The 15,718-nt window shown below is 43.1% G+C and overlaps 1 pseudogene; it reads left to right on the top strand.

Moving 5' to 3' along the window:
• The window catches only part of LOC135507046 (translation initiation factor eIF2B subunit gamma-like), a 41,679-nt pseudogene extending 26,532 nt beyond the window's left edge, over window positions 1-15,147 (top strand).
• Window positions 15,148-15,718: the final 571 nt, after the last annotated feature.

Below are 15,718 nucleotides of genomic sequence, written 5' to 3'. Positions count from 1 at the left end.
TCAAGACTGTTGGAAAAGCATTCCAGGTAAAGCTGGTTGAGAGAATGCCAAGAGTGTGCAAAGCTGTCATCAAGGCAAAGGGTGGCTACTTTGAAGAATCGAAAATATATTTTGATTTGTTTAACACTTTTTTGCTTACTACATAATTCCATGTGTTATTTCATAGTTTTGATGTTTTCATTATTATTCTACAATGTAGAAAATAGTAAAAATATAGAAAAACCCTTGAATGAGTAGGTGTGTCCAAACGTTTGACTGTACTGTACATATTACATACAACCTGAGAACAGTGGTTCTCTTATACAGAAATGCTATCCATATGAAGCAAAGAGCAGTTGCTTTATATACACTGCTCAAAAAAATAAAGGGAACACTAAAATAACACATCCTCGATCTGAATGAATGACATATTCTTATTAAATACTTTTTTCTTTACATAGATGAATTTGCTGACAACAAAATCACACACAAATTATCAATGGAAATCAAATTGATCAACCCATGGAGGTCTGGATTTGGAGTCACACTCAAAATTAAAGTGGAAAACCACACTACAGGCTGATCCAACTTTGATGTAATGTCCTTAAAACAAGTCAAAATGAGGCTCAGAGGTGTGTGTGGCCTCCACATGCCTGTATGACCTCCCTACAACACCTGGGCATGCTCCTGATGAGGTGGCGGATGGTCTCCTGAGGGATCTCCTCCCAGACCTGGACTAAAGCTTCCGCCAACTCCTGGACAGTCTGTGGTGCAACGTGGCGTTGGTGGATGGAGCGAGACATGATGTCCCAGATGTGCTCAATTGGATTCAGGTCTGGGGAACGGGCGGGCCAGTCCATAGCATCAATGCCTTCCTCTTGCAGGAACTGCTGACACACTCCAGCCACATGAGGTCTATCATTGTCTTGCATTAGGAGGAACCCAGGGCCAACCCCACCAGCATATGGTCTCACAAGGGGTCTGAGGATCTCATCTCGGTACCTAATGGCAGTCAGGCTACCTCTGGCGAGCACATGGAGGGCTATGCGGCCCCCCAAAGAAATGCCACCCCACACCATGACTGACCCACCGCCAAACCGGTCATGCTGGAGGATGTTGCAGGCAGCAGAACGTTCTCCATGAGCGTCTCCAGACTGTCACGTCTGTCACATGTGCTCAGTGTGAACCTGCTTTCATCTGTGAAGAGCACAGGGCGCCAGTGGCGAATTTGCCAATCTTGGTGTTCTCTGGCAAATGCCAAACGTCCTGCACGGTGTTGGGCTGTAAGCACAACCCCCACCTGTGGACGTCGGGCCATGGAGTCTGTTTCTGACCGTTTGAGCAGACACATGCACATTTGTGGCCTGCTGGAGGTCATTTTGCACTGCTCTGGCAGTGCTCCTCCTTGCACAAAGCTGGAGGTAGCGGTCCTGCTGCTGGGTTGTTGCCCTCCTACGGCCTCCTCCACGTCTCCTGATGTACTGGCCTGTCTCCTGGTAGCGCCTCCATGCTCTGGACACTCCGCTGACAGACACAGCAAACCTTCTTGCCACATCTCGCATTGATGTGCCATCCTGGATGAGCTGCACTACCTGAGCCACTTGTGTGGGTTGTAGACTCCGTCTCATGCTACCACTAGAGTGAAAGCACCGCCAGCATTCAAAAGTGACCAAAACATCAGCCAGAAAGCATAAGAACTGAGAAGTGGTCTGTGGTCCCCACCTGCAGAACCACTCCTTTATTGGGGGTGTCTTGCTAAATGCCTATAATTTCCACCTGTTGTCTATTCCATTTGCACAACAGCATGTGAAATGTATTGTCAATCAGTGTTGCTTCCTAAGTGGACAGTTTAATTTCACAGAAGTATGATTGACTTGGAGTTACATTGTGTTGTTTAAGTGTTCCCTTTATTTTTTGAGCAGTGTATAAATCACCTGATGCAATTGCTCCTCAAGGGGCTCCCTCCGTAGGCCTCTGAGCACCATCCGTATCAGGTGGTTCGCCTCTCTCATCAGAGGATAAATGAAGAGCGTGGCTGGTAAAAGCATTACGCCTCCACTCACGAAGCAGTTAGATGGAAGTGTCTGTCTTCTGTAGAGAGAGACCACCCTGTCAGGCAGCCACAGACAGACTTACGTCTGCTGACTGCGCAGACAGGCAGGCAATCTGGTGGTGGTGGGACTGCAGGTGTTGCTGCTCCTTCATAAAGAAACCAGACTGTTCTCCAGGCTTCTGGGACACAGACACGCTCTTCTCTCCTCCACCTAGCCCTCTCCCTCACTGTCTCTTGGAAATATACTCCTCTCTTAGTGTTCCATGCTCTATTTCTCTTTCCTTCAAACTCTGAATGTAAAAACAGAGCCTTTTGGAATCCTTCACACTAAAATATGTCTTTATATGGATCATTAATCACTTTCCCCACAGTTTAGTTTGGATTAGTTGTCTTTGTCTGGATGGATAGCAGGCTCGCTTTGTGTTTGTGTTTCAAAAGGCTGTTAGGCTTCACCCTTATTTGAAGCAAGGAATTATCTGTTTTCACCTTGTTTTTGTCCTAAAATCCTAGTCCATCTGCCATATTGAAGTGTAGATTTGGCACATCGTGAAGATATATACTTTTTTTCTGAGTTGAGCATGTTAACTACCTTATGACATTTAATTTCCGCTTGAAAACGCACTTCAAAGACCAGAACATGACTTCAGTCTATCAAACACTTGTTTTACAAAAGGGTCATTCCACCTCAAAAAGCACAAGAAATAGGATTATGACACCCTTTATCTCAGATTGTTTTGAAATCGTTTCTGTTAGAAACGGATAAGATTAACATTCCTGCAACATTATTTTGTTGAAATATTTGTTTTCTGAGAAATTAATCTAATTGATTGCACCCAAATGGCCCATTTTTAATTTATAAGATTCCTATAATATTCAATAAATATAGTACCTAACATCTGATTTGGACCGAACTTGTTAGTAACAATGAATTAGAGATGAATAATCCAAAGAAATGGTGAAAAGCCATCCACGGGACCACACCCCACGCTAATCCCACCCCTACATCAAGTATACAGCATCAGTTCTTAATTTGGTATGGAGCTTATTGTTTCTTCATCCCATGTTTTGTATTCTCAGTTAATTTGGTGATGACTTTCTTTCCCTGTTCAGAAAATGTTTTATTTGAATTATTGAATTAGTAATTGTTAGGTTCATGTCCCATCCTATTTCCTCAAAGATGGCGCCGACAGATATGGCAGCTCTGCTTCTAGCTCCTAAGCAACTTTGCAGTATTTTGTTTATTTGTGTGTTATTTCTTACATTGTTAGCCCAGGACGTTTTTTGTGTTGTTACTTACAGCCGGAAATAACTTTTGGATATCAGAGCGACAGAAACTCACCAGCATTTATGACCAGAAATACGACTTTCCCGAATTGTATCCTTTGTTCGTACCCTCCAGTGCAATTGAACTTATCCCAGAGGCTGCTCCAAGACGCCACCGGCAGAGAAGAGATATTCTAGTCGTACTCAGGAGGCGTGTACACCACCCAGAGGAGCTCATTGTGAGGATCTCCTTTCAGAGAGACATTAGGGACTGTATCATAGCTCTTTCTGGATATACTGTTCCCGTCCATACAGCCAGCTAGGTTCTCAGTACATTGCACAGACAGGAATAAAAAAACTTTCCAGGAAGAAGAAATGCGGTGGTGTATGTTTCATGATTAACTACTCATGGTGTGATTGTAATAACATAGAGGAACTTAAGTCCTTTTGTTCACCCGACATAGAATATCTCACAATCAAATGTCAACCTTATTACCTCCAAAGAGAATTGTAGCTGGGGATTTTAGCAAAGCAAATTTGAGGAAAATGCTACCGAAATGTTATCAACACATTGCTTGTAGTACGCGTGCTACAAAAGCTCTTGACCATTGTTACTCTCCCTTCTTGGATGGCTACAAGGCCCTCCCCGCCCTCCCTTCGGCAAATCAGATAATGACTCCGTTCTGCTCCTCCCTCCCTATAGGCAGAAACTGAAACAGGAAGTACCTGTGCTAAGGTCTATTCAACTCTGGTCTGACCAATCAGAATCCATGCTTCAAGATTCTTTTGATCACGCGGATTGGGATGTGTTCCAGGTAGCCTCTGAGAATAACATTGATGTGTACACGGACACGGTGACTGAGTTCATCAGGAAGTGTATAGGGGATGTTGTTCCCAATGTGACTATTAGATGGCAGCATTCGTGCAAAACTGAAAGCGCAATGCACAGCATTTAACCACAGCAAGGTGACTGAAGAATATGGTTGAATACAAACAGTGTAATTATTCCCTCTGTAAGGCAATCAAACAGGCAAAACGCCAGTACAGAGACAAAGTGGAGTCGCAGTTCACCAACTCAAACACGAGACGTATGTGGCAGCGTCTACAGACAATCATCTATTACAAAGGGAAACCATCGCGGACATGAACGTCTTGCACCCGGACAAGCTAAACACGTTCTTCGCCCGCTTTGAAAATAACACAGTGCCACCGACACGGTCTGTTCCCAAGGACTGTGGGCTCTCGTTCCTCGGCGTACACATCACTGACAATCTGAAATGGTCCACCCACACAGTGTATTGAGGAAGGTGCGACAGTGCCTCTTCAACCTTAGGAAGCTGCTAAGACCCTCATAAACTTTTACAGATGTACAATTGAGAGCATCCTGTCGGGCTGTATCACCGCCTGGTACGACAACTGCACCGCCCGCAACCGCAAGGCTCTCCCAGAGGGTGGTGCGGTGTGCCCAACGCATCCCCGGGAGCACACTGCCTGCCCTCCAGGACACCTACAGCACCTGATGTCACAGGAAGGCCAAAAAGATCATCAAGGACATCAACCACCCGATCCACGGCCTGTTCACCCCGCTATCATCCAGAAGGCGAGGTCAGTACAGGTGCATCAAAGCTGACCCCGAGAGACTGAAAAACAGCTTCTATCTCAAGGCCATCACACTGTTAAATGGCCATCACTAGCAAGCTACAACTCGATTATTCAAAACTGCACCTTAGAGCAGTGGTTCTTAACCTTGTTGGAGGTACTGAACCCCACCAGTTTCATATGCGCATTCACCGAACCCTTCTTAATTGGAAAAATAGAATGATTTTTTCAAATTCAAAACATAGGTATATATTTGACTGGTGCACAAAATGAACCGTGCATCAACATCACTGTGTTCAAAGAACAAAATCATCAAAACATGATTTTCACACAAAAACAAAAACATAATAATGAATATTTACTGCAAATCAGTGTGACTTCTGCTGTTGCCTTTCAGAGACCAGTTCAGAAATGCGCGGCTTCACCTTGGCAAGTGCCACTCTCATGTCATTATCACAAATGAGTCTGTTCCTTTTCTTCGTTTTTATGTCCAGCATCCTCGAAAAGGATTGCTCGCAAAGATATGTTGTAACAAACGGTATGAAAATCTCCAGAGCTTTCTTAGCAATAACAGGGTACGTTACCATTTGTTGACACCAAAACGTTGAAAGCGTTGTTGGTCTGAAGAGTTGCTGTTGAACCTGGCTCTGCTGAATTTCAATGATTTCATCGAGGTATTCATCATTGACATCTGTTGTCTCAACACTAAACGTGAACGGCTGTCTCACCCATGCTGGATATGACTCTCTTGTAGGGAAGTATCCGTCGAGAGACTTTGCAAGCTCATCTAAGTGCGTGGCAATTGCTTAGTTTAGTTCCGTGGGTACAGAAATGTCTCCGATTCCAGATACATCTTCGATCTTACTTACACAGTCGTCCAGCAGGGGAAAGTTTGCGAAGTTATTGTTCTCTGTTCGTCGCTTCCATAACCGTAGTTTTTTTTGAAAAGCCTTCAGGTTTTCCTCCGCTTCGATGATTTTGACTCCACCGCCCTGCATCTTTTGATTGAGATGATTGAGAGCTGCGAAGATATCGGCCATGTACCCTAAAATGAGAATGAACTTTTTGAAGCAATTTTTGAAGCAATCTGCATGACAATGTTGGTGCTCTTGCAAAAACAGGGCTAATTCCACACGCACGGCAAAAACACGATTCAACACCTGTCCCCGGGATAACCACCGAACGTACAGAAGTACCTCGAATTCAGAGCCCATTTCTTTACACAGCTCACTGAAGATGCGATGCCGCAGAGCACTAGTTCGCACATAGTTCACACATTCCACTACAATTTTTAATACTTCTGCCAGTTTTGGAGGCAAGCTTTTTGTTGCCAACGCATGCCTGTGCAGAATACAATGCGTAACAATGATGTGTGGTGCATCGGCTTTCACTAGCGCACCAAAACCAGACTTTCTTCCCAGCATGACTGGGGCTCCATCCGAACAAACTGCAGAAACCATATCCCACGAAAGATTGTTGTCTTTGAAGAAGTCCTCCACAAGTTTCTTCACATCGGCTGCCTTAGTTGTTGTTGTAAGAGGCTATGAAAAAAGTTTTTTTTTTAAATCTTCCTTTATCACGTCGTCTTTCACATAGCGCACGAATACAGCAAGCTGGCTTAGATTGGAAGCGTCTGTGGTCTCGTCGAGTTGAAGGCTGAATTTTGCCGGGCTTGAAATCAGATCTGCAACTACTTGAGCCAAGATGTCTTTGCTCATGTCCTCTATTCTGTCGCTGATGGTGTCATTTGAAAGAGGAATTTGGGATAACTTTAACTTCAGCCTCTTTTCCCAGCATGATATTCGCCATCTTCAACACAGCTGGTTTTATGAGTGTTTCACCAATGGTGTGTGGTTTGCCCTGCTTTGCGATCAGGTAAGCAACTTCGTACGATGCTGTGAGGATCGGTTTGTTGATGGGTACAAAGGCGAGAACAGGCAGAGTAGCCTTTTCATCGAATCAGGCTCTCTATACCTTGAATTCAGCGAGCATTGTGTTCTTGTATTTTCCATCTCCATGCAGCTTAAGGAAGTGTTCTCTTAGTTTTGCCGGTCCTAGACTAGAATTGCTCAACTTGGAATTGCAAATCATGCAGTTAGGACACTGACTCCCATCACGTTCCATTATATATGTGAATCCATATTGTACATATTCGTTCGACCACTTTTTTTTATTGCTCGACATAGTAAGTATGAAGGGATTAAAATATTAAGAAAGAAATCACAAGACGTACCATCACGACAGTCACAAGTCGACTACTGAGCGCACCAAATTCCCTGCAGCAATGATAGGCCAAGCGATGTAGTGTGATCACCTGCGGCCAATGATGCCAAGCGGGCGTGTCATCACGAATCATATGAATCGGATGTGTGTCTTGACCTCCGCCGAACCCCTGAGACTGACTCACCGAACCCCTGGGGTTCGATCGAACCCAGGTTAAGAACCACTGCCTTAGAGGCTGCTGAATATGTACATAGACATGGAATGACTGGCCACTTTAAATGGAACACTAGATACTTTAATAATGTTTACATAGTGTTTTACTCATTTCATATGTATATACTGTACTCTACTGTAATTTAGTGAATGCCACTCAGACATTGCTTGTCCTAATATTTATATATTTCTTTACTTCAATCTTTTACTTTTAGGTTTGTGTGTATTGTTGTGAATTGTTACATACTACTGCATTGTTGGAGTTAGAAAACAAGCATTTCGCTGCACCAGCAATAACACTCTTGGCATTCTCTCAACCAGCTGTATATAATGGTCAGGGCCTGGTAATGTCAAAATCAAATCAAATGAAATCATATCATTTTAAATGTGTGTGACCAATAAAATGTGATTTCATTTAATTTGATTTTGACATTACCAGGCTCTGACCACTATATAAAACTGGTTGAGAGAATGCCAAGAGTGTGCAAAGCTGTCAAGGCAAAGGGTGGTTACTTTGAAGAATCTCAAGTATAAAATATATTTTGATTTGTTAAACACTTTTTTGGTTACTACATGATCCCATATGTGTTATTTTATTGTGTTGATGTCTTCACTACTATTCTACAATGTAGAATTTAGTTTTAAAAAATGAAAAATCCTGGAATGAGTAGGTGTGTCCAACCTTTTGACTGGTACTGTATATACACTGCTCAAAAAAATAAAGGGAACACTAAAATAACACATCCTAGAACTGAATGAATGAAATATTCTTAATAAATACTTTTTTTCTTTACATAGTTGAATGTGCTGACAACAAAATCACACAAAAATGATCAATGGAAATCAAATTTATCAACCCATGGAGGTCTGGATTTGGAGTCACATTCACCAAAATTAAAGTGGAAAACCACACTACAGGCTGATCTAACTTTGATGTGATGTCCTTAAAACAAGTCAAAATGAGGCTCAGTAGTGTGTGTGTGGTCTCCACGTGCCTGTATGACCTCCCTACAACACCTGGGCATGCTCCTGATGAGGTGGCGGATGGTCTCCTGAGGGATCTCCTGCCAGACCTGGACTAAAGCATCCGGGGAACAGGCGGGCCAGTCCATAGCATCAATGCCTTCCTCTTGCAGGAACTGCTGACACACTCCAGCCACATGAAGTCTAGCATTGCCTTGCATTAGGAGGAACCCAGGGCCAATCACACCAGCATATGGTCTCACAAGGGGTCTGAGGATCTCATCTCAGTACCTAATGGCAGTCAGGCTACCTCTGGCGAACACATGAAGGGCTGTACGGCCCCCGAAAGAAATGCCACACCACACCATGACTGACCCACCGCCAAACCGGTCATTCTGGAGGATGTTGCAGGCAGCAGAACGTTTTCCACTGCATCTCCAGACTGTCACGTCTGTCACATGTGCTCAGTGTGAACCTGCTTTCATCTGTGAAGAGCACAGGGCGCCAGTGGCGAATTTGCCAATCTTGGTGTTCTCTGGCAAATGCCAAACGTCCTGCACGGCGTTGGGCTGTAAGCACAACCCCCACCTGTGGACGTCGGGCCCTCATACCACCCTCATGGAGTCTGTTTCTGACCGTTTGAGCAGACACATGCACATTTGTGGCCTGCTGGAGGTAATTTTGCACTGCTCTGGCAGTGCTCCTCCTTGCACAAAGCTGGGGGTAGCGGTCCTGCTGCTGGGTTGTTGCCCTCCTACGGCCTCCTCCACGTCTCCTGATGTACTGGCCCGTCTCCTGGTAGCGCCTCCATGCTCTGGACACTACGCTGACAGACACAACAAACCTTCTTGCCACATCTCGCATTGATTTGCCATCCTGGATGAGCTGCACTACCTGAGCCACTTGTGTGGGTTGTAGACTCTGTCTCATGCTACCACTAGAGTGAAAGCACCGCCAGCATTCAAAAGTGACCAAAACATCAGCCAGGAAGCATAAGAACTGAGAAGTGGTCTGTAGTCCCCACCTGCAGAACCACTCCTTTATTGGGGGTGTCTTGCTAAATGCCTATAATTTCCACCTGTTGTCTATTCCATTTGCACAACAGCATGTGAAATGTATTGTCAATCAGTGTTGCTTCCTAAGTGGACAGTTTGATTTCACAGAAGTGTGATTGACTTGGAGTTACATTGTGTTGTTTAAGTGTTCCCTTTATTTTTTTGAGCAGTGTATTTCTGTATTTCATTTTCAATACATTTGCAAACATTTCTAAAAACACTTTCACTTTGTCATTATGGAGTATTGTGTGTAGATGGGTGAGAAATAAAATCTATTTAATCCATCTTGAATTCTAGCTGTAATATAAAAAAATGTGGATTAAGTCAAGGGTTATGAATACTTTCTGAAGGCACTGTGTAACATTGAGTTACACAATCCATTTTTAGATGCTTTATAATGACCTGGATATGAAGTGTAAAAATTCTAAAATACAGTGCATTCGGAATGTATTCAGACCCCTTGACTTTTTCCACATTTTGTTACATTACAGCCTTATTCTAAAATATATTCAATATGTTTTTTCCTCATCTATCTACACAAAATACCCCATAATGACAAATCAAAACGTTTTTTGAAATTTTTGAAAATGCATAAACAATGTAAAACCGATACCTTCTTCACATAAGTATTCAGACCCTTTGCTATGAGACTCAAGATTGAGCTCAGGTGCATCCTGTTTCCATTGATCATCCTTGATATGTTTTTATATCTTGATTGGAGTCCACCTGTGGTAAATTCAATTGATTAGACATGATTTGGAAAGGCACAAACCTGTCTATATAAGGTCCCACAGTTGACAGTCCAGAGCAAAACCCAAGCCGTGAGCTCGAAGGAATTGTCCATAGAGCTCCGAGACAGGATTGTATTGAGGCACAGATCTGGGGAAGGGTACCAAAAAATGTCTGCAGCATTGACGGTCCCCAAGAACACAGTGGCCTCCATTGTTCTTAAATAGAAGAAATTTGGAACCACCAAGACTCTTACTAGAGCTGGCCACACTGAGCAATCGGGGGAGAAGGACCTTGATCAGGGAGGTGACCAAGAACCGGATGGTCACTCTCACAAAGCTCCATGGTTCCTCTGGGAGAATCTTTCAGAAGAACAACCATCTCTGCAGCACTCCACCAATCAGGCCTTCATGGTAGAGTGGCCAGTCGGAAGCCATTCCTCAGTAAAAGGCACATGACAGCCTGCTTGGAGTTTGCAAAAAGGGACATAAAGACTCTCAGACCATGAGATATAGGGTTCTCTGGTCTGATGAAACCAAGATTGAAATCTTTTGCCTGAATGCCAAGTGTCACATCTGGTGGAAATCTGGCACCATCCCTACGGTGAAGCATGGTGGTGGCAGCATTATGCTGTGGGGATGTTTTTCAGCAGCAGGGACTGAGAGACTAGTCAGGATCAAGGGAAATAAACAGAGTACATAGAAATTGTTTATAAAAACCTGCTCCACAGCACTCAGGACCTCAGACTGGGATGTGGGTTCACCTTCCATCAGAACAAAGACCCTAAGCACACAGCCAAGACAATGCAGAAGTGGCTTCGGGACAAGTCACTGAATGTCCTTGAGTGGCTCAGCCCGAGCCCGGACTTGAACCCGATCGAACATCTCTGGAGAGACCTGAAAATATCTGTGCCGCGACAGTCCCCATCCAACCTGACAGTGCTTGAGAGGATCTGCAGAGAAGATTGGGAAAAACTCACCAAATGCAGGTGTGCCAAGCTTGTAGTGTCATACCCAAGAAGACTTGAGGCTGTAATCTCTGCCAAAGGTGCTTCAACAAAGTACTACATAAAGGGTCGGAATACTTATGTAAATGAGATATTTCAGTGTTTTTTTGTGATACATTTGCCTAAAAACCTAAAAAGTCTAAAAACCTGTTTTTGCTTTGTCATTATGGGGTATTGTGTGTAGATTGATAAGGGGGGAGGGGACAATTTACAAATGCTAAAAAGTTATCATTGAAACAGTGGCCGACTGCATACACAGTAAGGAAACCATAATGTAATTTGGGTTAACTATCCCCTTTACATGTGGGGGTATTCAATGTTTTTTCAATGTATAACAGGAACAGAATTATCTAGTGGTCAGACCCTGGTAATGCCAGGATGTAGGATGGGTAATAAACCTAACAACAAAGACAGTATTGGTATTTATTACCAGGGGGAAAAAATATCACCAAATTCACTGAGAACAAATTAAATAGGATGAAGAAACATTACTCTGAGCCTCAGCTCCATACTACTTTTCAGACCTAGAGAACTGTTGGGATTTGATTAGTGTGGGGTGTGGTAGTCCGTGGGTGGCTTTTGACTTTCTTTGGATTCCTCATGACTTACTCGTTAAAATAAAAACGTTTTGTCCAAATCGGATGTTAGGTACTATATTTATTAAATATTATATACAGTGGGGCAATTAAAGTATTTAGTCAGCCACCAATTGTGCAAGTTCTCCCACTTAAAAATATGAGAGAGGCCTGTAATTTTCATCATAGGTACACTTCAACTATGAAAGACAAAATGAGGGGAAAAAATCCAGAAAATCACATTGTAGGATTTTTTATGAATTTATTTGCAAATTATGGTGGAAAATAAGTATTTGGTCACCTACAAACAAGCAAGATTTCTTGCTCTCACAGACCTGTAACAACTTCTATAAGAGGCTCCTCTGTCCTCCACTCGTTGCCTGTATTAATGGCACCTGTTTGAACTTGTTATCAGTATAAAAGACACCTGTCCACAACCTCAAACAGTCACACTCCAAACTCCACTATGGCCAAGACCAAAGAGCTGTCAAAGGACACCAGAAACAAAATTGTAGACCTGCACCAGGCTGGGAAGACTGAATCTGCAATAGGTAAGCAGCTTGGTTTGAAGAAATCAACTGTGGGAGCAATTATTAGGAAATAGAAGACATACAAGACCACTGATTATCTCCCTCGATCTGGGGCTCCACGCAAGATCTCACTCCGTGGGGTCAAAATGATCACAAGAACATTGTGCAAAAATCCCATAACCACACGGGGGGACCTAGTGAATGACCTGCAGAGAGCTGGGACCAAAGTAACAAAGCCTACCATCAGTAACACACTACGCCGCCAGGGACTCAAATCCTGCAGTGCCAGACGTGTCCCCTTGCTTAATAAGCCAGTACATGTCCAGGCCCATCTGAAGTTTGCTAGAGAGCATTTGGATGATCCAGAAGAAGATTGGGAGAATATCATATGGTCAGATGAAACCAAAATTTAACTTTTTGGTAAAAACTCAACTCGTCGTGAGAATGCTGAGTTGATTCCAAAGAACACCATACCTACTGTGAAGCATGGGGGTGGAAACATCATGCTTTGGGGCTGTTTTTCTGCAAATGGACCAGGACGACTGATCCGTGTAAAGGAAAGAATGAATGGGGCCATGTATTGTGAGATTTTGAGTGAAAACCTCCTTCCATCAGCAAGGGCATTGAAGATGAAACGTGGCTGGGTCTTTCAGCATGACAATGATCCCAAACACACCGCCCGGGCAACGAAGGAGTGGCTTGGTAAGAAGCATTTCAAGACCCTGAAGTGGCCTAGCCAGTCTCCAGATCTCAACCCCATAGAAAATCTTTGGAGGGAGTTGAAAGTCCGTGTTGCCCAGCAACAGCCCCAAAACATCACTGCTCTGGAGGAGATCTGCATGGAGGAATGGGCCAAAAAACCAGCAACAGTGTGTGAAAACCTTGTGAAGACTTACAGAAAACGTTTGACCTCTGTCATTGCCAACAAAGGGTATATAACAAAGTATTGAGATAAACTTTTGTTATTGACCAAATACTTATTTTCCAGCATAATTTGCAAATAAATTCATTAAAAATCCTACAATGTGATTTTCTGGATTTATTTTTTTCATTTTGTCTGTCATAGATGAAGTGTACCTATGATGAAAATTACAGGCCTCTCTCATCTTTTTAAGTGGGAGAACTTGCACAATTGGTGGCTGACTAAATACTTTTTTGCCCCACTGTAAATCCTATAAATTAAAATTGCCAATTTGGGTGCCATCAGTTAAATGATATTTCAACAAAATAATGTTGCAGGAAGGCTCTTCTTATATTTCTATTATTCTTTTTTTTGGTACCGCCTTTTTCTTCCAACTTCTTGTCACCCAACTTCTTGTCTCCTCGCTGCAACTCCCCAACGGGCTTCGGGAGAGGCGAAGGTCGAGTCATGCGTTCCCCGAAACATAACCCGCCAAACCGCGCTCCTTAACCTCTCTGGCCCACCCGACACGCTAGCGTCCCACCTTGCCAACAATAAATGCAAATGCGCTACGCCAAATGCTAATAGCACTCGTTAAAACTCAAACGTTCATTGAAACACACATGCAGGGTACTCAATTGAAGCTACACTCGTTGTGAATCTAGCCAACAAGTCAGATTTTTAAAATGCTTTTCCGCGAAAGCATGAGAAGCTATTATCTGATAGCATGCAACACCCCGAAATACCTGAAGGGGACGTAAACAAAATAATTAGCGTAGCCAGCGCTACACAAAACGCAGAAATAAAATATAAAACATTCATTACCTTTGACAAGCTTCTTTGTTGGCACTCCTATATGTCCTATAAACATCACAATTGGGTCTTTTTTTTCGATTAAATCGGTCCTTGTATACCCAAAATGTCCATTTATGAAGACTGTGTGATCCAGGGAAAAACACTGTTTCTAAACGCAACGTTATTTTTTTAAATTAAAAAAGTTGCCTATAAACTTTGACAAAACACTTCAAACTACTTCTGTAATCCAACTTTAGGTATTAGTAAACGTTAATAAACGATCAAATTGATCACGGAGCGATCTGTATTCAATAGGAGAAAGTTTGGAAATCGTACTCCAGTTTCCCCCTTTCATCACTTCCTCCGGGAGACTACACCACAGGATGTGCCTATTACTCATATGACCAAGGATTTACCTGCATAGAAATCACAACACTGGCGACATCGTGTGGAAGCTGTAGGAACTGTAAGCCGGTCGCTATCTATTATACCTTGCAATAGACAATACAGAGACTGGCGGATAGATTTTTTCTTCTGCGATTTTGTGATCAGATTTCCTTGGGATTTTGACCACGAAACACGTTCTGTTATAGTCACAGACATCATTTAACCCAATTTAGAAACTTCAGAGTGTTTTCTATCCACACATACTAATCATATGCATATACTATATTCCTGGCATGAGTAGCAGGATATTGAAATGTTGTGCGATTTTTAACAAAATGTTGAAAAAAGTAGCCCTAGCTCTAACAGGTTTTAACACCCGCCCACTTAACACGGAAGCCAGCTGCACCAATGTGTGGGAACACTGTTCAACTAATGACCGAAGTCAGCCTGCAGGCGCCCAGCCCGCCACAAGGAGCCTCTAGAGCACGATAAGCCAAGTAAAGCCCCCCCACAGCCAAACCCTCTCTTAACCCGGCTTATATTTCTTACTACAGAAACAATTTCAGAACAATCTGAGATGGTGGGTGTCCTGGCTTGAGTAAATGACATGGAACAACCCAAAACCAATTAATTAGTCTATTGCTACACATGCTAAATACCAGGTTCTACAGAGGGACAAGGGGTCATAATCTTCTATCTCAAATGTCTAATTGTGTGTGCTTTCTTCTCACTCTGTAGCGGAAAGGACTAACGAGGTGATTGTTGGAACTGACCAGCTGATGGAGATCTAGACCAGGGGGAGACTGACCGAACGACCAGTCCTACACATTGCTGGCCCACAGTGATGGTCCATTGTCTAAATAAAAGCAACTTTGTTTATCCCTAGGCTCAGTTTCAGTGGTGTTCTTTGTATGAATCTTGTCTGTTGTTTCTGGGTGATTCTATAAAGTTTTGTTGGGTGTTTGTTCAGTCAGTGTGTTCTCATCTATACATACATTCCTCCACACAACTATTCAGCCTAGGAGTCTGTGTGTTCGTGCTGTGTGGTGCAGCAGAGGACCAAAGAAGCACAATGGGGGTTAAGTTTATTTGTACACAAAAATGGTGGGCCGGACCACCCAATGAGGTCTCATCAAGTAACACACAATCCCTCCCACTTTCACAAACTGATAGAAACATAAGAGTTGCTCTCTTTGTTTTTAATTTTTCTTCTTACTCTTTGCTGTCAAAGATTTATTGCATTCCTTTGCCAGCTCATTTCTTAAATTACAGGTCTGAAGTTCCTTATTGACGAACGACAGATCTCCAGGAAGAGGCTCTGTCTACATCGTGTGATTTAGTGGCCTGCTTTATAGTGTGTCTGTGACCAATAGAAGTCATTTAGTGTCATTGGGAGAGTAGTTATGTCTCTTGTCTTTTCTCATCTTTCCTCTTTTGATTTAGTCAT

This window comes from Oncorhynchus masou, chromosome 3, assembly GCF_036934945.1.
Source record: "Oncorhynchus masou masou isolate Uvic2021 chromosome 3, UVic_Omas_1.1, whole genome shotgun sequence".
In the NCBI taxonomy this organism is placed as follows: domain Eukaryota; kingdom Metazoa; phylum Chordata; class Actinopteri; order Salmoniformes; family Salmonidae; genus Oncorhynchus; species Oncorhynchus masou.
Note: the sequence above shows the minus strand (reverse complement) of the source record. Positions and strands in the feature narration are given on the sequence as shown.